Below are 22,561 nucleotides of genomic sequence, written 5' to 3'. Positions count from 1 at the left end.
GGCAGTCAGCCCACAGACTGTAGCTTGCCAGCCCCTGCCTGGTCTCCAAAGCTGCTCGCCCTCGTTTCCCCTACATGCTACTTGTCAGAAGTCAGTCAGTACTCAAGGGGAGAGGAATCAGTCTCTACCTCTTCAGGGGAAGAATAAAAAATTTGTAGACATATCTTAAAACCACTATAATGGGCTTAACACACAGAAAGCAGAATGTGGTTTAAATATTGCATTAGTTTCCTCGGGTTACTGTAACAAATTATGTAAACTGGGTGGTTTAAAGCAACAGCAATTTATTCCCTCACAGTTCTTGAGGCCAGAAGTCCAAAGTCAAGGTGTCAATAGGGCCATTCTCCCTCTGAAGGCTCTAGGGAAGAATCCTCCTTTGCCTCTTTTTTATTTCCAGTGTTTCCTGACAATCCTTGGCACTTCTTGGCTTGTACCTGCTTCACTCCAGTCCCTACCTCTGTCTCTTATAGGAACACCGGGCATTGGATTTAGAGCATACCCTATCCAGCATGACCTCATACTAACTTAAATAATTACATCTACAAAGACCCTATTTCCAAATAAGGTCACCTTCTGACCATTTTATTTGGGTACGTGGCCGGCAGTGGGATTGCTGGTTGTGCTGTGCTTCTACTTTTAAGGTTTTGAGGGTCGCCATACTGTTTTCCATAATGATTGTACAGCCCTACTTTTTACTGATATTGAGCCACCTTCCATTGTTAGGTATAACTTCATCAGTGAGTATATATTTGTTAGAGATATTGAATGATAATATACTTGGTAACATGTTTTTAATCTAATTTGAGGACTGTTAAAAATAATTTGAAAATTTTATTGGTTAATAATTTGGGGGTTTATAATTTTTTTGAATTCTATTGTTAAAATATTAAAATGTATCAGTGTCGATTCAGATTTTCTTCTTGAGGAACTTAATGTATGTAGTTTTCCTTTAACAACACTAAGGAGACTTTCCATATCGTTTTAAATGTAGTCTCTGGTTTATAATATTTCTAAACATCATGGCACTTATGACAAGTATTTTTATCTTTTATGTGAAAAATATTGATTCATTTTAACAGTACTGGAATATGATTTCAATTTTGTTTTTTCTCATAATAAACAGTATTTGCTGCTAAAGATTTATGAGGAAAAATAATAAAGAAATATACTTATAATAAATATATAATTACATTACATTTCTTAAGTATACTTAAATATACTTACATTAAAACAATTATAAATTCTAATTGTTTCTTTGAAAATATGGCATAGATTATATATTTGAATGATTAGATATAAATCAAATATTTCTTTTGATTTTACAATTTTCTTGACTTTTCTCAATTTGGTCATGAAATTAGTCTTCCATTATTGTTTCCCTCTTTTTATATTAGCAATTTTGGACATATATTATCTTAAAATGTCTGCAATTTATTCCTGAGAAATTGTACACTATAAACGGAGGCTCTGCTACTTTCAGGCTGTATGGTGTTGGGCAGATGACCCAGCATTATCTGTAAAATGGAGATGACCAACTCTGCCTACCCACATGGTTATTGTCAAGGGTGAACCAGATAAAGAATGGCAGCCCTTGGCATAGTGCCTGGCTCACAATTGTTTGCTAATATCTCAATAAGTCTAGTCATCAAATCCAAGTGATCCCATCTAACTGCCATTCCAGTTTACTCCCTATTCCTAAATCCCAGGGTCTTTGCCTTAGTTCCTTTTCAACTCTCAGCTGTACTGTAACAACAGCCTCTAAACAGATCCCCATTTCAAACCTTTCTCCTTCAGTTCATTTAGGAGTGACCTATCTAAAATACAGTCTGATTTTCCCCTCCCTGATGAAATCTTTTGATAGTTTCCCTTCACACAGAGCAGTGTTCTGAACTTCATTCTTTCCCATACTTCCTCCCAAGTGTTAAAATGTTTCCACCGCCTAGACCTTCCACACCTCTCTTCCTGAAGAATTTATATTTACTCCCCATAACTTACCTGATTTTATCTGCAGTAAGGACATCACCTAATGTGAATGGAAGATTTTATTCCAAACCATTATTTTTTACTTAAAAAATCTTCAATTGACATGCAATCTACATGCATAAAATGCATGGGTCTCAAGTGCTTAGTTTAACAAATCAACAGTTCTGTAAGTCCACGCAGTGACCGCCCCAAACCAGACCTGGAACATTTCTATAACTCTAGAAAGTTCACTGATGCCCCTTACCAGTCAATGAAATATCCTTCTTCCCCCCAAAAATGGTGACAAAAATATTTTAAAGGTCACGGAAAATCATAACTTCCCCCCTTGATATTAAAAAGGCTTTGCATGATTTCCACTTGCATGGTCTTTTTTACGGTCCCCCATTACTCTGCAAAGTGAGGACTGTCTATACTTTTAACATTGCACTATGTTTCCATTTGGCATTTTAGCTGTGTGTGTGTACATGTACGCACACATATGTGTGCGTACATGTGAGTATTAATGGCTGCTCTAAAGCGGAAGTCGGCAAACGACAGCACAGGGGCTAAATCCAGATTGTTGCCTGTTTCATAAATAACACTTTATTAGAAGACAGCAGCACTGTGTTCTATGTATTGCCTATGGCTACTTTCAGGCTACGGTGGCAGAGTTAAGTAATTGCTACAGAGACCACGTGGCCCACAAAGCCTAAAATACTTATCTGGCCCTTTACAGAAAAAGTTCCCCATCCCTTGCTCTAAAGTGCTGGTTCTTAAATTTCAGTGTGCATCAGAATCACAGAAAGACTCCTGTGCCATGCCTATACCCCCAGGGTTTCTGATTCAGAGAGGTCTGCAGCAGATCCAGGGGATCTCACCCTAGCAAGATCCCAGGTGTTGTTGCTGCTGTTGCTGTTGTTGCTGTTGCTTTTGCTGCTGCTACTGCTGCCGCTGCTGCTGCTGCTGCTCAGACCACAATCTGAGGACCACTGTTTCAGATGTTACATTCTATCACTTTAACATGACAGTCTACCTCATATTATACAACTTCATTCCCAGCTTTTTTGCTCTTGTTATATGTTTTACTTATTTATATGCTTTTAACTCTATTGTGCATTGTCACTATTTTTGCTTTAAACTGTTCAGCTATGTGGATTCTTGTAACTGCCACCACAATGACACCCTCTGTTAAATCTAGTAGAAAAGAGGAACTGGACCAAATGGAGAATTCAACCACAGAGATGTTAAGGATAAAAGAATCAAAAGAAAATGCTAGAAATTACACACACACACACACACACACACACATATATAAATTGAAGAATTCATTTGATGGACATAAGGGTCATGTTATTGAGTGAAGGTAACTTGGCTACTGGGTTGTAAGGTTTTCATGTTTTCTTTTTCTTTAGTTGGTGAACCAGCATTACTGACATCCACCTATAAGTTGGTGATTTCCAATTTGCCACTTCTTGCTTCTAATGTGTGCCGTGAATGATTTCTTAAGTGTATTGTTTAAACACATTATTATTAAACCTTTCAATTGGAAAAAGTTCTGGCAAAATTATTTTCTCTTTTACAGTTTCTCAAAGCAGGCATATAAGCCACTTTTTCATGTCTGTTCCTCTAGACTTTATTATCTTATCATTTTCTAGATAACAGATTATATAGGCAGGCTTTTTCAATTAGTAACTTTTTATGGTCTTTCTTTCATGAGTTGCTTTGCCAGTTTATGATCCGCTAGTTATTTCAGGGAACTTCAGGGAGGGAAGCTTGCAGTTTCCTAGACAGGTGGTAGCCAGTGGCCCCCACATCCATCATCTTATAAAATTCTGAAAGCTCTAAGAACACTGGAAAGACAATCTAGAAGTGGGCTTCAGTAACTCTTAAACCTTCCATTCTGATTATAATAAAGGAGCAGGTTGCTTGAAAAGAGATCAGGTCTTTCAGCTCCCAGATCCAGGTTAATAAGTAATCGAGTTATAGAAATATCAATCCATTTGACCCCCACGCCCCAGGTACCTGGCTGTGGGACTTCTCATCCTCGTGTTTATCCTATCTAATACAGGCTAAAAATTGGTTTCGGATTTCTAATATAAAATTCTTTTTATTTTCATCTCTGTCATTGTCCTGCCCCTATTTATTTCTCTTAAGTATCTCTCTTGCCTACTTTTCTTTGGTAAGGTGTGCCATAAAGTACTGTGAAGTGTGTGTTGACTTTGTTGTATTTATTGAGAAGCAGAAAAGAGGTTGTTCTATGCTTCCCAGGTGTCTTTGCTGTCTGCAAAACATGCTGTGTAAATTGTTTCTGCTAAGTTTGTATCACAAATGTATTTTGAAGTAAATTTTACCAGGCTCCATCCCACCACGTTGCTATGGAAATAGCGTTATGCATCTCTCAACATGGTGTTCATGATTTATTCCTTAAATTCTAGAGTGATGCTGAAAGTAGTATATTTTATTATCTGGTTATGGTTACCTGTGTGGTCCCATGAGGAAAGCAGGGTGAGATGTCATCTCACTTCCCAGATGAAGACGGTGATGGTGAGACGTGGACGGAGGGGTTAAGTGAGACAGCATGTGGAAAAGTGCCTGGGACAAAGCCTGCTGTGTGTGTAGGTGTGTGTGTGCACACACCTACACACACACCTACACACACATCACTTTTCTTTGCAAAGAGGGGAGGTCAATAATTTTTCTCTTTAAAAGAATACATTTACTTACTATTACAAAGCAAATTACTGGAAGATCTAAAATTAAAGCTTCTTGTAACGTCTAGTCATGTAGTCTTTCTAGGAAGCTCTATTTAGGTGACATTTCCATATCTGGTGATCAGCTTTTCACATCCATGAAACTACTATCTATTACAGTGGGTCAATTTTAAAAATACAACCCAGACATAATATAGGGACACTCCCTTAAGCTTTCTTTATATATTTCTACTGGTATTACATACCATTTTGACTTTTCCCTAACATCTGAATAGGAAAAGTGGGCCAAATTCTGGTTTAAGTGAAGTTTGGCTTGGGCTTCGTTCCGCTTTTCCTCCCCCCCCCCCCCCCCCACTATTTCTCCTGTGACTACTCATATTCCATAACAATTGGCTTGTGGGCAAGAACAGCAGGCAGAGGAACCTGAATTAGACAATGAACTATGAGTCAGAGACTAGGAATGCTAGGAATGCCACAGAAAAGAGGCCTTCTGCAAGCACAGGCAGGTGTGGCTCAGTTGGCTGGAGTGCCATCCTATAAACCTAAAGGTCACGGTTCAATTCCTGGTCGGGCCATGCACCTGGGGTGTGTGCAAGGGGCAACTGATGGATGTTTCTTACATTTCTCTCCCTCTCTCTCTCCCCTTTCCTGCCCCTCTGTCTAAAGTTAATAAGCATGTCCTTGGGTGAGGATAAAAAAAAAAAAAAAAAAAGGAGGTATTTGAGCAATTAGGAACTGGGAGAACTATGAGAGACTTGGAATCTGAGAGAAGCAAGAGGCTAACGACTTAGAGCCTGACAGGCAGGGAGGGAGTAGGGCAGAGTGGGCCTATCAAGTATCTGGACCCAGAAGCAGGGGAAATGCAAAATGCTTTGCATCTTTAATCACTCTTTATTCCTCTTACTCTGACAAATTCCAATCTAATGTGACATTGGCCTAGGATCCTACTAGTAAGTAACAACCACAACAGTTGGCTAGCTGATCAGTCAATCTGGAGTAAAGAGGGGAGGTCAATATTTTTTTATCACAATGGGAATGATCACAACTCTTTTGGAAGAATTGGTTTTCTTTACTCCAGTTGTTGCAATGGATGCTATAACATTACTTCCCACTAAGAGGGAGAAACTGGTCATTAACTTATTCCATCTCTCAAAAACCGCATGTTTTGAGGAGAGAACACTTCTCCAAGTATGGCATACTCACTCCTGCATTTAGTTGAATGCTCCAGATAAAAGTAGGATGCAACAGCCACACGCTCTGGGAAATGCTGCGTGACCCTCTTACTAGAAATATTAACATGTTAAGAGTCTTGAGAAGTCTTACGGTAAGTACATAAGCTTGTTTGATTTTATTTACTTTTATGGTTAGTGCTTCAGTGTCCTGCTCAACAGATCCTCGAGAGTACCTAGATATTTTCTTCTTTGTTTTCTACCTTTCTGGTCCTAAGTTTCATGTTTAGATCTATAATCCACATCTATTTAATTTTTTGTATGAAGTAAAAAGGTGTGAAGTTTCTTTTTTTTAATAAGAAAATCCATTCTTTTTCCAACATGTTTAAAAAGACTTCTTTTCCCTTTGAATCAATTCAGCACTTTGATAAAAAATCAATTAACCTTAAATGTGTGGGTCTGTTTCTGGACGCACCATTCTGTTCCATTGCCCTATCTGTCTTTTCTTAGGGCAACACTTGATTATTGTAGCTTTACAGTTACATCTTAAAATCACATATTACAAATCATCCACCTGTTTTTTTTCAAGATTCGTTCAGCTATCTTATATCAGTTGCATTTCCAGATAAATTCTAGAATCATTTGACAGTTTCTTCAAAAGTGCCCGTTGGAATTTTGATGGCGATTACATTGGATATATAGATTAATTTAGGGAGAACTGGCATCTTTTTTTTTTTAGATTTTATTTATTTATTTTTAGAGAGGGAAGGGAGGGAGATAGAGAGAGAGAGAGAGAAACATCAATGTGCGGTTGCTAGGGGCCATGGCCTGCAACCCAGGCATGTACCCTGACTGGGAATCGAACCTGCAACACTTTGGTTCTCAGTCCACGCTCAATCCACTGAGCTATGCCAGCCAGGGCTGAGAACTGGCATCTTAACAATTTTGAGTTTAATAGTCCATGATCATGGTGCAAACATTGTATTTTTTATGTTGGTCAAAGAAATTCTTACCCTCACAGAAATTATGTTTTAGTGGGAAAGACTGTACATATATTGAATAAAATAAATTAAATAATGTCAGGTGGCTATTTTTCTTTTTTAAAGAAGTATATCAGGGTAAATGGAACGGAAAATGTGGAAGTAGGGTAGAGGTGTCTCCAAGGAAGAGGCATCTGCATAGTGAGCTGAAGGAAGGGAAGGAAGAAATACAATGTAGGGGAAAGCTTTCCAGGCAGGGAAGGACTTGAAGCAGGAACAAGCTTAATGTTCTCCAGAAACAACAAAAACACCTATGTACCTGAAGCAAACTGAGGGAGGAGAACAACGCTAGGCCATGATGTTAAGCAAATGATCAGAAGGACATGGACAAAGGTTTGGATGTTAGAGGCAGCTATTGGAAGTTTTTAAAGAAAATCTGAAAGGGTCTTGGTTAAGATTCAGGCAGTACACACCTGTATGGCCTTCCAGGTTGTTGAAACACTGAAATATTTCAAATCCGGTTAGGAAACAGCTGCTTCCAGGGTAGCAGTCTCCCCTGCTGTGCTGGCTCCTTTCCCGGAACCCCCAGCCCCCAACGTCTGCCCCATAAACCAATAACTGAATATGTAACCTAGCCTAGCCCAGCAGAGGCTATTGAGTTGGGGAAGTTAACCAGCTCAGGAACCTAAAATCATTGAAATTCATCAATCTAAGAATGAGTAAAGTTTCAGGTTATTATAGTCCTTGATGCCCTGGCTGAGTAGCTCAGCTGATTACAGTGTCATCCTCCTATGCCAAGGTCGCAGGTACAATCCCCGGTTAGGGCACATGAAAGAATCAATCAGTAAATGAATAAACAAGTGGAACAACAAATTGACGTTTGCCTCTCTCTCCCTTTCTCTCTCTCTAAAATCAATAAATTAAAACACGCATACACACACAGTCCTAAAGCCTGCTTAGGACAGAGGGCTGTGAGCTTTCATTCCACCGAGGGTCTGCTGGGGCCCAATACCATCATGTGGGCTCCAGCTCAGCCCAGCAGGAATGAGAGACAGGCTAGAGAAATAGACGGAATGTCCCTGAGGTCTGAGATGAAGACAGAGGAGAGGGGAAGTCTGCTGTACTTCTATGTAAACAATTTCTCTCCTCAGAACTTCCTGAGCTAATCTGAAAGGCTACTGGCCAACAGACAGCCTTTACAGTTTTTATATATTAACAACATCAAACTTTGTTTCTATATTCAAAGTCATAAAATTGTGGAGTACCAGGAGTTTTTTTTTTAATACATTGTGGCAAAAGGGAAATAGAAAATACCAACCTCTCAATACCAAATGCAATCTTAACATTCTCAACGCTGCACTCAGTAAAGTCAGTGCTTGTGTAACAATGTGCAGTTCCTGGAATCCTAATCTCAATGCAGAAATACAAACAGGAATAAAGCAATTCTAATTTCAATATATGAAATTATTTTACACACTATAGTACTAGAAAATTAGTACATATGTCGAAATACTAAAAACAGGTTTCTCCAGTTACATGAAATTTCTAAGGTTGCTTGCCATTTCCATCCATTCCACAAAATTCCTCCTCGTTGAGAATACATTCTGCTGCTCTTACATCTGGGACCCCATCTGGTGTTAAAGTTCTACTTTGTTCTCATTTATTTCATTTATTTGAACATCAGCAGCTTCAGCTGAATTACTCGTGAGACTACTAAATATGTGCTAACAGGAACGTGTAACAGGAACCTAAACTAAAGGAGAAGCAACTGGAACACCAGGGAGAAATCAAAGGGCTACTTAGAGATAATCAATCTCCAGGCACCAGACATATATATTCATTTTTGTTTTCTGACTGTAAGCAACTTCACTCAACCAGAGACAAGATATTTAAAAGCATCTTATGCACACAGGACCTGTTTTAGAATAATACTTGCTAAAAAAGTCATAGCTTTTTCCTTTTCATTGTTTAACATAAATTGCTTGTGAAATGCCAAAACTTTCTTTTAAGTAGGTCTAGTATACAAGACTTAGGGCCAGGCAGATGGAAAGTATTCCTACAATCCTTTTTATATTCAAATATGGTAAATTTTTTAAATCAAAACTACTTACACCACAGCAAGCTGAAGTCTGAACCGACCGCAGGAAACTACCGGCAAGCCACCTGCTTCTTCACAGACTAAACTTTGTTCCCTCACTGGCTGTTGCTGGGTCAGGTTCCTGCAGATACACATTTACTGTGGCCTTGAGAGCTGCCACCCCGTGAGGGAGGTGGGAGGGCTTGTTAATTTAACCACTTGCTTGATAACCACTGACCAGCAACTTCATAAAGGTCCATTTCAATGTGTTTAAAGAGACAAATTTAAGGAAGATTATTGGGAAAACCTGAAAGAAATCTCAATAATCCCTAATGGCTGGGCTTTGGCTTCAGAGGGGATTTTATTCCTAAATGTTGCTGGAAAACAAACAAACAAAAAAACCCTGATAGTCCTCTGAGCTTCAAAAAATCTTGTTTTCTTCCTCTGATAAAAGTTTTCCTAATTCCTCAGAATCTGTACATTCTGCAGTCATGGCCAGAAAAAAAGGCCAGAAAGTTGCTTCTCTACTGGAGTCTCCCATCACCCCCATTGTTCCCAATTTTTACTAGCTAGGAAAATCAGGGTTCTTATTAAATTTAGTGCTTCCTGACATTTAAATCACCTGCCAATCTAATGTAAAGTGAGAACTTGGATCCACAATTCTGTTCTCTGCCAGCAAAATGTTATGCTGCCTCATCCCCTTTCACATCCCTAAGCTTCTTTCCCTTCTGAGCTAGTATAGGTCTGTAATTTGTAGCACTAGCCTTCAAAGCAAAAACCATTTATTATGTACTTAGTGCACTAATCATTTTACAAACATTATCTCATTCTGTCCTCGACATGAAATTTTAGGATCATCTCAATTCTTCTTTGTCTGATTCTCTGTAACCAGTTTGGATCCTTCACTATTCCTGGTGATTCTCTGTAACAACCACTGAGAAGGCAATATACCCATCCATTCCTCCCAAAAATGTGCATGCCCTTCTCACCAGAATCTGTGAATGCGTTACCTTGCATGACAAAAGAGACTTTGCAGATGTGATTAAGGTTAAGATCTGAGATGGGGAGATTATCCAAATGGGTGTAAAGTAGTCACATGAATCCTCTAAAAGGAGCAAACCTTTCACAGCTGTGGTCAGAGGGAGGCAAAGTGAGGACTGGACTTGCTCTTGCTGGCTCCTGCAGATGGAGGAAGGAGGCTACCAGAAGTTGAAACAGGCAAGGAAACAAATTCTCCTCTACAGCCTCCAGGACAGGAAGCACCCTGAGACACCCTGGCTTTAGTCCAGTTTAGTCCAGTCCGTGCTGGATCTTTGATCTACAGATTGTAAGATAGTAGATTTGCATTGTTTTAACCCATTAATTTGCGATAATTTGTTATGGCAGCAATAGAAAAATACTCAGGTGCTTTAATTTAAAAAATGTCCCTTTGAAATATAATACAGTACCTAGAACTAAGTATTCTTCCTCCAACTGAGGTCTAATGAAGAACAAAATAATTGTGCAACTATCAAATTCCTTAATCTGGATACTATACTTTTATCAATGCAACTCAAGATTGTTTTATTTACTTTTAAAATGTTTACTTATTGATTTTAGAGAGAGAGGAGGGAAAAAGAGAGAGAAAAAGAGAAACATTGATTTGTTGTTCCACTTACTGATTGATTCATGTATGTGCCTTGACTGGGGATTGAACCCGCAACCTTGGCATATCAGTACAATGCCCTAAACTGAGCTACCCAAAAGCTCTGCATTTCATCTCCAAAATTAGTTGAAAAAATAAATGATGGTAGAGTCAGGCACCTTGCTAGTTTGCATGTCCAAAGATGCCTGACTCTCATTTTTTTTCCAACTAACTTTGGAGATGAAATGCAGAGCTTTACATTCAATAGTTTTCAGTTCCACCTTATTGGTTTTAGCCTATCCATCTAAACTGTTAAGATAATTTTTAATCATGCCTGTGTACTTTGTCACAGGAAGCATCCTTCTTAAGCCTGACTCTTACAGGGTGCAGCCAAGAGGGGGGACCCCAAATGGGCATTTGAAATGGGGTCCAGAACTCAAAGTGTCCAGGAGATTTTAAGATGTCTTCACCCCTTCCCCTACAGGTGTGAGTTGGGGGAAGGGGCACACGGAACAAGAACATGCAGGGCTGTTTTGTACAGCAACAGCTTTGCAGCTAATCCATGGCATGGTCATTTAACATACCTATAGCCTTTGGCTGGTTGCTTAGATATGCTAAATAGCTATGGCCATGCTCTGGGCTAGGGGGATGGAAAGGGACCCCCCCCCCAAGATGTGACTGGGGGGCAGGTCCCCCGAGTTATAGCGCCTGCCTAGGAGCTTGGAGAAGATTGGCTCTATGACATGGGGCCACACCTGCCCAGACCACGATGGTAGCCAGAAAAGCTGGAAAGGACAGCAGATTGAGGGCAAGTGTGGCTGAGTGTGGGAGGAGTTGGAAATGGGGCTGCAGAGGAAGATTGGCGCGGGGATTTAAACCCAGACACAGCAGCCATTGAAGAGAGAAGCACTCGGTTTTGGCTGAGTGGGGACTCCCGTGGCCCTGGGAGAGAGGACCACATGGCTGGAGCTGTGGAGAGAGGACCATGTGCCTTTGCCAGAGTGGGGACCCCTGCAGCTTTAGTAGGGGGAACCACCACCCAGCTTTAGCAGAGATGCTGGCAACACAGCTGAAGGTGCCAGGAACTGAGGAAGGTCTACCAACCAAGATGGATTACTGAGAAGAACCGGGGGCTGCCTGAGCCACGGACTTCTATTTCTTTTCCTGAGATACGGTACCCCAAACTGGGCAAAGGGGGAAGGAAGGACTGTGTCTGTTTGTGGGTGTTTTAAGAGACTTTAGGATTTTGATGAAGACATTAGGTCACTATGTTAAGTTTGTATAACATTAAATAAACATTTCCTTTCCTCTTCACGAATCTCTGGCATGGAGAGACATCTTTCCTATAGACAGCAGACATAACAGACCTGGGGGTTTCTTTCAGTAATAGTATATTGTCCCAGGCCCCCCCTTGTTTGTTCTGTAACATGACCAGTTCTACACAATTCTCATGTACTCACCGAGTGACCAGCAAATGAACCCCAAGCAGTCACTGTCAGGCACGGAGAGCAGGGCCCTGTCACTGGAGGCCTTCGGCCTGACGCAGCTCCCTGCGCCGGCACTCTCTGGGCACACGGGTTTGATCTGCTGCAAAACCACCTCTCACACAGCTGACACTTTAACACTTTATCAAACATATCAGGAAAATAAAATGTCTAATAAATAAAGAGACGTCTATAACATACCAGTCCCTAGAATTCTACGGTTAATGGAAATGCGGTCATTTGATATGAGCAGTTTTTTCGTGATCAGTGCTGTCTCTTAGTGATGATCACTTTCTTTTGTAAGAGTTTACAAACTATTAGTTAATTATTCTCTCTAGAAGTCTACTTGAAATTAAAAGGAAATTTACCCAATTGTAGAAAGTGAAAATGATTTTGGTCTCAAAAGAGGAGATATAAATGGGGGTGGGAAGGAGGGGAACACTGGGAAAGAAGGCACAGTAGAAGGAATGCACGTGGGTGCCCTTAGGAGAGTGTAAAACCAGGCTGATCAGAGCATTGTTGGAGAGTAGTGTGAAGTTGGGTTGAAACATTAGTATAAGGCCTTGAAAAGGGGACCATGATTTTAACTTAATAAATCAGAAAGCGGGAAGAACTGAAAACTTTTAGCAAGAAAATATAAGAATAGTACTTTAATAACCTGCTTGATAAATGGGCAAAGTATATGGAAAGTTCACAAAAGAAAAAATAAAAATTGCCCTTAAATATGTGAAAAGACACACTACTGCACTCATTATAAGAGAAATTGAAATTAAAAATACAATAACATAATTTTAACCTATCAAGTTGGTAAAATTCAAAGAGTCTCATAAGACGCAATGCTGGTGAGGCTATGGGAAAATCATGAAGGATACATTGGTAGAACCTCTCTGAAAAGAAATTGGCAACCAAATTATGAACACACATAACCTTTCACCCAGCAATAACTATGAACATGGACATGCACTGTGTCATTGTTTGCAAAAATAAAAGATGTCAATCAGTGGGAGACTGTTCAAACAAATTACAGTAGAGATATTCAATGGGATGCTGGAATAACACACAAAGAACTCTGGGTTACTGATCAAGAATGATCAAGCTATGTTACATTTAAAAAAATAAAGTACAGAGCAGTATATTGAGGGCACTATTTGTGCTTATATGTCTGAGTGTGTGTGGGGAGGGAGAGAGCGGGAGTCTCTCTGGAAGAATATCTGAAAAAGAAGAAACAGTGGGTTGCCTTGAGGAAAGGAATGGGAAAGGCTGTGGTGCAGAGGTGGGAAGGAGACTTATACACCTTTTTTAAAGATTTTATTTATTTATTTTTAGAGAGAGGGGAAGGGAGGAAGAAAGAAAGGGAGAGAAATATCAATGTGTGGTTGCCTCTTGTGTGCCCCCAACTGAGGACCTGGTCCGCAACCCAGAGATGTGCCATGATTGGGAATTGAACTGGCAACCCTTTGGTTCACAGGACTGTGCTCAATCCACTGAGCCACACCAGGCAGGGTGACTTGTATATCTTTTTGTCCTTTTTGAATTTTTACCAAAGCTGGATTACCTATTGAAAAAGAAATATTATATGCTGAATGACGGTTTGGCAAAAGTGTAGTAGTGGAGAATCTAGTGAAAACTGGATAATGTCTGGATTTTAGTTAGTAGTTATGTACCAACGTCAATTTCGTAATTTTGACAAATGAGCAATGATTATTAAAATGTACATTTAACATCAGGAGAAACTGGCTAAAGCCACTATTTTCGCAAACTCTTTGTAAACCTAAAATTATTCCAAAAATAAAAACCTTATTAAGACAAGAAATAAATTAACATAGAAAAAGCTATTAGAGTAGCTATGGTGGAAATAGCTTGGAGAGAGAAGATTTTAGAACCAAATAGGCCAGATGGGAAACTAGAAGTAATCTTGGCACAAGGTGACAAGGACCTCAACAGGGTTAAAGTTATGAAAATACAATGAAAAGAACTAATACATATAAGATACATTTCAAAAGAAAAAAATTAACAAAATATTTGCTATAGCAGAGAGCAGACTTAAGAATAGTGATACCAGTGACAAAAGATGGTAATTAGAGGAGGAAGCTGCTTTAAAAGAAAATGAGATTCATTAAATTCACTCATTCGATAAATACTTGTTGGTACCAACAATGCCAGGCTCGATGCAAAGCAATGGGGATGCGAGAGTGAGTTTATAAATGCCACGTATGAAGTGACCCTACAATGTCCTAGTTGAATTGCCCAAAAGGCACCTGGATATTACAAGTGACAGGACAACACTGGGAAAGCTGAGAAAGGTGATATTGAATAAGGAAGGAGAAGCTAAAACTTAAAAGGAAACAGAAGCACAATCAGGGGAAAGAGAGGAGTAGCAAAGAAGACAGGGAAGGAACAGCCAAAGAGTTTTGAAAAGAAACAGGATAGGGAAACCAAGGGAAAATAAAGGTCAAAGAAAGATTCCATCAAATTCACCGTCCAAGAAAAGATACACAAAAGACCACAAGACAGTTGGTTAAAGAGAGAGAGATCACTGACGGCAGAGGAGGTGACTCAGGAGGACCTTTGATACTTCCAGTGAACCCTAAATGGAACCCATACTGCAGAATTCAAAATTTTCTTAAAAGAAAGCATTCTGATTTAAGGCCTTTGGGAAATAGGATTCCATTTATTATCATGCTTCTCAAACCAGGGTATTTGAAGCCACAGGATAAATCTTTATGCAGCATCAGCTTTATTTGGGGGAAAAAAAAAAAGGTATTGAAACAGAGAGAAGAATGCAAAATTTCCACGAGCTTTTAAGATACATCCTGAAATGCAAGTATACAATGTTTTTACAGGAGGTCACCTTCCTACTTCTAGGGCTACAAATTCACTCTCATCTTCTGTAAAGGGGAGCTGGGGTAGAAACTATAATGGCTAACTATGCTGAAATGCGTGCTTGTTATTAAAACTCAGGATACCTATTATTTAAAAAACAACTTTATGAACCATGGTCTTGCATGGAAAATTACAATCAATATTTCACATTTAAAGAAGTAAAACAGTGGACAAAATCTTCAATTTGTCATATTTCCTACTATTTGCTATTGCTTTTTATGTAACAATCTAACTTTTATATTATATCTGTAGCTAGAGCTTAGCTACATGGAGGAAAGTCAGTGTCAACTACACTCAGATGCTCAATCAATGCTATTTGTAGAATGACAAACACATACTAAGTAGCAACAAACACTATATACACATGCATACATGTATGTATATACGTGTTTATACATGTGCAGTGTGTGCATATACACGTGTGTGTGTATACAGTAGTCCTCCCTTATCTGCAATTTTGCTTTCTGCAGATTCAGTTACCCACAGCAAACTATAGTCCAAGAACATCACATGAGAAATTCCATAAATAAACAATTCATAAGTGTTAAGTTGTGTGCTGTCCTGAGTAGTATGATGAAATCTTACACCATCCACTCTGTCCTGCACAGGGTGAGAATCTCCCCTTCGTCCAGCATATCCACACTGTACAGCTACCTGCCTGTCAGTCAGTCAGAAGCCATTTAGGTTATCAAATCAACTGTTTCAGTATGGCATTGCTTGTGTTCAAATAACCCTTATTTTACTCAATCTTGGCCACAAAGCACAAGAGTAGTGATGCTGGCAGTTCAGATATGCCAAAAAGAACCCCGAAAGTACTGCCTTTAAGTGAAAAGGTGAGTACACTACAATAACATATTTTGAGAGAGATCCCATTCACATAACATTTATTACAGTTTATTATTGTACTTGTTCTATTCTATTATTAGTTATTGTTGTTAACCTCTTCCTGTGCCTCATTTATAAATTAAGTGTTTTCATAGGTATGCATTATAGGAAAAAAACAGTACATAGCAGGTCCTTGAATAACATTGTTTTGTTCACCATTGTTTCATTATAATGTTGATGAGATGCTGTAGGAACTTAACTCTTGCTTATATCAATTAGCCTATGGTAAAGTTAATTTTGTTATATATTGCTTTGCTTACAATTGCAGAACCTACTGACAACAATAATGAGGACTTATTGTGTTTTGGTCCTATCTGTGGTTTCGTGCATCCAGTGGGGGTCTCAGAACGTACCCCCAAGGACAGGCGGGGTAGACTACTGTGCATGTATGCATTTGCATACACATAGTGTGAACGTAAATGTTAATACAAGAATCAGTGGGTGACTGTGCTTCAGATTCTAATTTACATAAAAACAAATGAAACCCTGACCTAAGTGGAGATCAGTAAGTGTACCAGTAAAATGGAAGTGCATTTTTCATAAGTAATTTTTTGCTAAGTAAAATACTACTTTGGCAGTAGGTAGGTCTTCATAAACAAGGCTAAGCATAAATTTGAAAGCTTTGCTTTGATATTTTCCATCTAATTTTAAACAGCCTCAGTCTACAAACCACAAGGCAATGCTTCCATCAAGTACAGATTTCTTTTATATCTTTTGTGTGAGAAAGGCCATTAGAGCAATAACAGTAAGTAATAAAACTAACAACACATAAAACTAATCAACAAGCTGTATAGGACTATACATACATGATAAAACCACTGAAATAAGCAGGAAAATTATTAGCACAAAACTCAGAAGTCTGGTTATCTCTGAGGGAGCGAGAAAAGCCTGGGACCAGAGAGAAGTGCACAGGAGACACTGGAGGTGACAGCGACCTTGCTTTTTTGGAACTGGGCTGTCGGCGCGCCTATGCTGTCTTCATAATTATTCCAATAAGCCTTATAGATATTTATAAGTATTTTCCATCTACTCGATATTTAATAAACACCTTTCATAAAAGCTCTACGTTGTCTAAAGGTAGACAGCGAATGAGCCTGCCATCTCAGCAGCAGTGTGAGGGGATCTGGACCAGAAGGGACGGAGGTCACCAGGTTACACAGGTCCCTGCAGGTCAGACCCGAGCCTCTCGCAAAGGACCTACCGATGCATACACAACTGCAGCAGTAAAAGACCTGAAAGTCATACAATAATCAAAATTAAAACTAAATTCAATATGCTATCATCTTATGAGGCACCATATAGGCCGATTTTAACATTAAATAAACCATGCCTTTAAAGAAGCAGGATTGAATACACTGCCAGCCTATGGACGAAGAACTCCTATTCCTACTTTTTAAATAGTCAGCATTTCATTGTATATGTGGACCCCACAAAAGGCATGTACAGGATGATAATACTTTAATTCATCACGCATATCCAGCAATGTTGGCTAAGTCAAATGCCTGTCTGTCTGTCAATGTCATTTAAGGGCAGGTTTATAAAGCTTCAAGAGCAGTAACTGGGTCTGTTTCAACCAATATAACTACCAAGGAAAAGACAATGAAATCATTTTTAACAGTTCATGCCTATACTCTGTCCTCCCGATTATTTTAATGGCTAGACCATGGAAAGCCATTTTTCCAAGCATTAGATATTTTGCTAATCTGGAAGAGATATAATAGACTACAAAGATATAAACTTAACCTCTAAATTAATTACATTTACTATTTTTGATTTGAAATATAAGAGAAATGCAGTTTGAGCTCTCCCTTTAATATTAAAAAAAAAGACACTAAAAAAATCAGATAGTTAATGTTTACACAAAGACAATTTCCCCCCCTTTTTGTTTCTTTAAAGTTTTAATGGGTGAATGACCTTGCTGGAATTCCCCGTCAGTTCTGCAGTATCTATTTGGAAGTTTCAAACAGAAACTACTTTCACATGATACATTAGAATGGTATGCCAAGTGGTATCAGTCTCTGCACTTTGAACTTTGGTATCACAGATGAATCAATAAGCTTTATAAAATGAAAAGCTTTTTTTCCCCTTTAGGCCATTTAAGAAAAGATCAAAGTTAAATATGTATGGTATTATGTATTTATAGGATCAATTATACACAGAAAAACTTCATATATTTACTCAATTCAAGAAATTTACCCTTGGTACAGCTTCAAGCTGTCAAAAACAGGACAATTTTTAAGTATGTCAAACATGGAATATATCATGCTGAAGTGGGAATCTGAACCCATAATTAATCCCTGTTACATTAATATGATTACCTTAAAGTCTAGATGATAGAAAGCATTTTTGGTTTTGCTTTATTTTGGACTTTCTAAAATATCTAGTTCCACAGAGAGGAAGTTAGTTCAGATTTACTGTGAAAAGCCTTATGGGAATCCTGTCCTTTCCAGGGTGAGGTAGTTATGAAACTAACCGTAGACCACCGAAAATCAATACAGTCATAAGCAACAGTGGGGATGATTTAGAATGGAAGCAAAACACTTCCCCAGTATAGGACCCCAGTATAGGGGTCCCCAATCAGGGCACCCCTAATTCCACGCATGGCATTTCTTGTTTTCAAGAGGTGAAAGTACAGTAAGTGTTGCCCTGGACTTTTAGCCCAGTCAACTGTCTTGCTCTCAAAAGCTGTGCCGGGACAGAAAAACAATGAAACATTTCACAGTCTGAATTTCTACAGAGCACACCGGTGTTTCAGAAGTTGAGATGGCGGGTAGTGAGTGACTGGAAAAGAGGAGAGTACCAGGGAAAGTTCAGCAGAGGGAGTATCTCTATGCTATTTTATAACAGCGGCTGGAATCTTCTGCGAAACATCCAGGAGCCTCAGTGGGCCTGGGGACCTTCCTGGGCTGCCAAGAGAATGAGTCAATGTGTCTCTGGGGCCGACAGCACACACACAGGATTGCAAGACTCACATTCTCAAAATGGGGAGGAAGCCAAGGGCGCTACTGTTTGAGTAGTCCTAGGAAACTCATTCTAAAATCGAAGAAAATTAAGGTACCAGTCTTATCAAGGTACCCCTGCTTGGAGCTCTTTAGAGACAAATAGTTTTGAGACAGTTTAATTCAAAGTGGCTTCTGACTCAGCTCCTAGGAAGTTGTCTTTAAGCTCCAACAAAAGAGTCTGACTTTCTTCTGGAAAGTTGGGTGTAGCTTTCACTCACCACAGTGAATGTCAGAAGCAGAAAGCAGCTAGAACAGAAAACAAAAGAAAAATAAATGAAGAGAAATGGCAATGATAGCAGAGTGGCAGGTGCTGGCTCCCTCTGTCCATCACAGGAATAATTAGATACTTGGAAAGTTATGCCATATTATTTTCACTTCTTTTTCTTCTCACATCACTCTTTTTTTCCCTTTATGTTTCCATTTGGACAATTTCTATTGACCTATATTCAAGTTCAAATATTCATTCCTTAGCTGTGTCCTGTCTGTTGGTAAACCTGTCAAAGATGTTCTTCACTTTGGATAATGTATTTTTTATTTTAGTATGTACATTTGACTTTTATAGTCTACATTTCTCTGCTAAAATTCCTCATCTGTCCATGCATATGTCCCACCTTTTCTACTAGTTCTTTAATATAGTAATCATACTTAAAGTTAACTGTCTGATAGTTCCACTGGGAGTCATCTCTGTGTCTGGGACACTGAGTGCTTTATCTTTTGAAAATGCGTTGTTTTTTTCACATATTTTGTAATTTTTTATTGTAGGCAAGGCCAGACATTGCCTCCAGAATGGCCATACACACTGTGAAAAGGAAGAGTTACTCCTGAAAATGGGCACATGTATTCTGTTCTGCAGCCAGGTAAACTGAAATGCCAGAGATATTATCTAGTCAGTAGCTGAGCAGAGTTTATTGTTTATTGTTGCTATAGTTGCCTTCTGTGTACCTCCCTCCAGCAGTGGGCAGCAGCTACTTCGTGCTCCTTGTAGACCATGGGACACTTAAGGGATTTACTCAGTGTCCCTTCTCAGCTTTCTGTGGTCACTGCATGCCTGGGCCATAGAGGAGGGTCCTTGCCCCACCCTAAGTGGTAGACTGCTGATGTTTGTTACTCAGTGCTGTCTTGGTTCTCTTGGTCCAGCCTCCGTCTTAGGCAGGCCTTATGCACCCAGGTCTTGGGAATGGAGCTGTCTGCACCCCCACCCCAACCTATATGCTCCCTGTATCTGTGAGGAAATCAGCAAAAAACTCCCCTACGACCAATATTCCACACTAAACACGAGGTAGACGCAGCTGCTGCTGGTGAGGTGCGTGCACCAGGTGCACCAGATGCAGCTGCTGCTGGTGAGGTGCGTGCACCTCACCAGGGCAGAAATCTTTTGCTTTACCCTACTTCCAGTGAACCTGTGTCTGGACCCTGAAAACAGAATGGTTTCCTGTCCCGCCTGGGGCACATTAAGATTTTTGTGTCATATGAGAGAATGATTGGTAGAGCGGCAGGGTTTTGTAAGTGTATTCTAAAACGTTGCTTTCCTTGATCTTCTGTCTTGCCCTCAATTTTTTATGGCACAGGTGGAAGCTGCTGTAAATGCAGTTGTGTCACCCCTCCCCCCTAAAGATAAGTTGAAGTCCTAACACCTAGTATCTGTGAATGCGACTATTTGAAAACAGGCTCTTTATAGATGTAGCCAAGTTGAGACGAGGTCATACTGGGATGGAGAGGACCCTAAGCCAACATGACTTAAGTCCTTTAAGTAAACACGGTGGCACAGGAAACCCGAAATCTCGCCCCCCCCCGCCCCGGGGGTCAGCAGATGGCAGAACAGGAAGTCAGAGATCTAATTTCCCCCAGAGACATCAACTTAACAGTAATATATAGTCTAAAAAGCCTTTATGTGGCCTCCATACACCAGCTAAGAAGTCATAATACCCCAGGAAAGCTCAAGGCCAAGAACAGCCTCACTGACATGGGTAAGAAAGACATTTCTTTTCACCTGTTACAGCCCTTCCCTCACGCTGGCACAGTTCATTCTGACCAGAGTAAACACCCAGCTCACGACTGCCCCATCAGGAAGGAAAGAGAAGAGTGGAATGTATGTGTAATGTTCCACCTTTTGGAGGGACTGCCTGTGAGACTGGTTTCTGTCTTACCTGACTTGGAGTGCTGAGGTCATTGGCACACTTTGGATCCCTAGAGCAGGGAAGAGCTCAGAGGCTAGCGGCAGCACCAGAAAATCTGCAATACCACAGACTAACACCAGAGCAACCAAGAGACTACAAACTCCTGAAAAATTAACCAGTGAACCTCTCTAACTGGGAAAGCACACATGCAAGTCCAGAGAAGATTCACCTGCATATAAGGTTTGAGAGGCCCCTAGAATCTATAGGAGGGCTGACTGGTGAAGGTACTCCCCTGTATGAAACAAGCCCATAGAACTGGGAGAGGTGGCTGCTGGTTTTTTTTTTTTCAAATGCACAATTCCCAGCAAAAAATAACAAGGCATACGAAGAGACAGGGAAACATGATCTAAGCAAAGAAACAAAATGAATCTCCAAAACTGACCCTAATATAATGGAAGTCTATGAATTACCTGACAAAGAATGCAAAATAAATTTTTTAAACCCTCATCTGAGGATATGTTCATTGATTTTTAGAGAGAGAGGAATGAGAGAGAGAAACATTGATGTGAGAGAGAAACATTGATCAGTTGCTTCCTGTATGCCCCTGACTGGGGATCAAACCCACAGCCTAGGTATATGCCCTGATAGGGGATTGAACCTGTGACCTTTTGGTGTACAGGACAATGCTCCAACCAACTGAGACACTCAGCTAGGGTACAAAAAGTTCTCAAAGATGATCAACGAGCTACAAAAGAACACAGATAGACAACTAAAGAAAATCAGGAAAATGATATATGAACAAAATGAGAATATCAATAAAGCTAGAAAAACTAAGCCCAATTAGCAGAAGGAAGGAAATAACAAAGATCAGTAAAATAATAGACAAAGCAGAGAATAGAAAAACAATATGAAAAAAATCAATGAAACTAAGAGCTGCTCTTTTGAAAAGATCAACAAAAATGACCATTCTTAGCTAGACAAAAGAATATAAAGAAAGACTCAAATAACAAAAATCGGTAATGAAAGAGGAGACATTACAACTTGTACCACAAAAATAAAAAGGAATCAGAAGAGTCTACTATAAACAATTATATATCAACAAATTGGATAATCTAGAAGAAATGAATAAATTTCTAGAAACATACAAATTACCAAGACTTACTCCTGAAGAAATAGAAAATCTGGAGAGACCTATAACTAGTAAAAATAGTGAATTAGTACTCATAAACTTCTCAGCAGAGAAACATCCAGGACATCCATTCAATAAAGAATTCAACCAAACATTTACAGAAGAATTAATACCATACCTTCTCAAGCTATTCCAAAATAGTGAAAAGGAGGGAACCCTTCTAAACTTATTTTATGAGGCCAGCATACACTAATACTAAAATGAGAAAAAGATACTACAAGAAAATGCCATACCAATATCCCTGATGAACATTGATACAAAAATCCTCAACAAAATACTGGGAAACCAAATTCAACTATACATTAAATGGATTATATATCATAACCAGTAGGGATTTTTCCTGGAGTGCAAGGATGGTTTGATATACGAAAATCAACCAATATTATACAATACATTAACAGAATGAAAAACAAAAATAATATGATAATCTCAATTGAGAAAGAACAAGCAGTTGACAAAAATTAATACCCTTTTATGA

General features: G+C 39.4%; 1 protein-coding gene across 3 annotated transcripts in view; it reads right to left on the bottom strand.

Moving 5' to 3' along the window:
* Positions 1-22,561, bottom strand: part of MAP3K13 (mitogen-activated protein kinase kinase kinase 13) — a 148,663-nt gene that overhangs the window by 108,566 nt on the left and 17,536 nt on the right. Inside the window, exon 1 of one of the 3 annotated variants that reach the window (XM_036017799.1) lies at positions 8,934-10,346. The exons of the other annotated variants lie outside the window; for them this stretch is intronic. The gene's annotated coding sequence lies outside the window, so the exon portion shown is untranslated. Of the gene's footprint in view, positions 1-8,933; positions 10,347-22,561 lie in introns of those variants that run through there. 3 annotated transcript variants of the gene reach the window in all.

This window comes from Phyllostomus discolor, chromosome 2, assembly GCF_004126475.2.
Source record: "Phyllostomus discolor isolate MPI-MPIP mPhyDis1 chromosome 2, mPhyDis1.pri.v3, whole genome shotgun sequence".
Classification (NCBI taxonomy): domain Eukaryota; kingdom Metazoa; phylum Chordata; class Mammalia; order Chiroptera; family Phyllostomidae; genus Phyllostomus; species Phyllostomus discolor.
The sequence above is the reverse complement of the archived record's forward strand: the minus strand, read 5'-3'. Positions and strand labels throughout refer to the sequence as shown.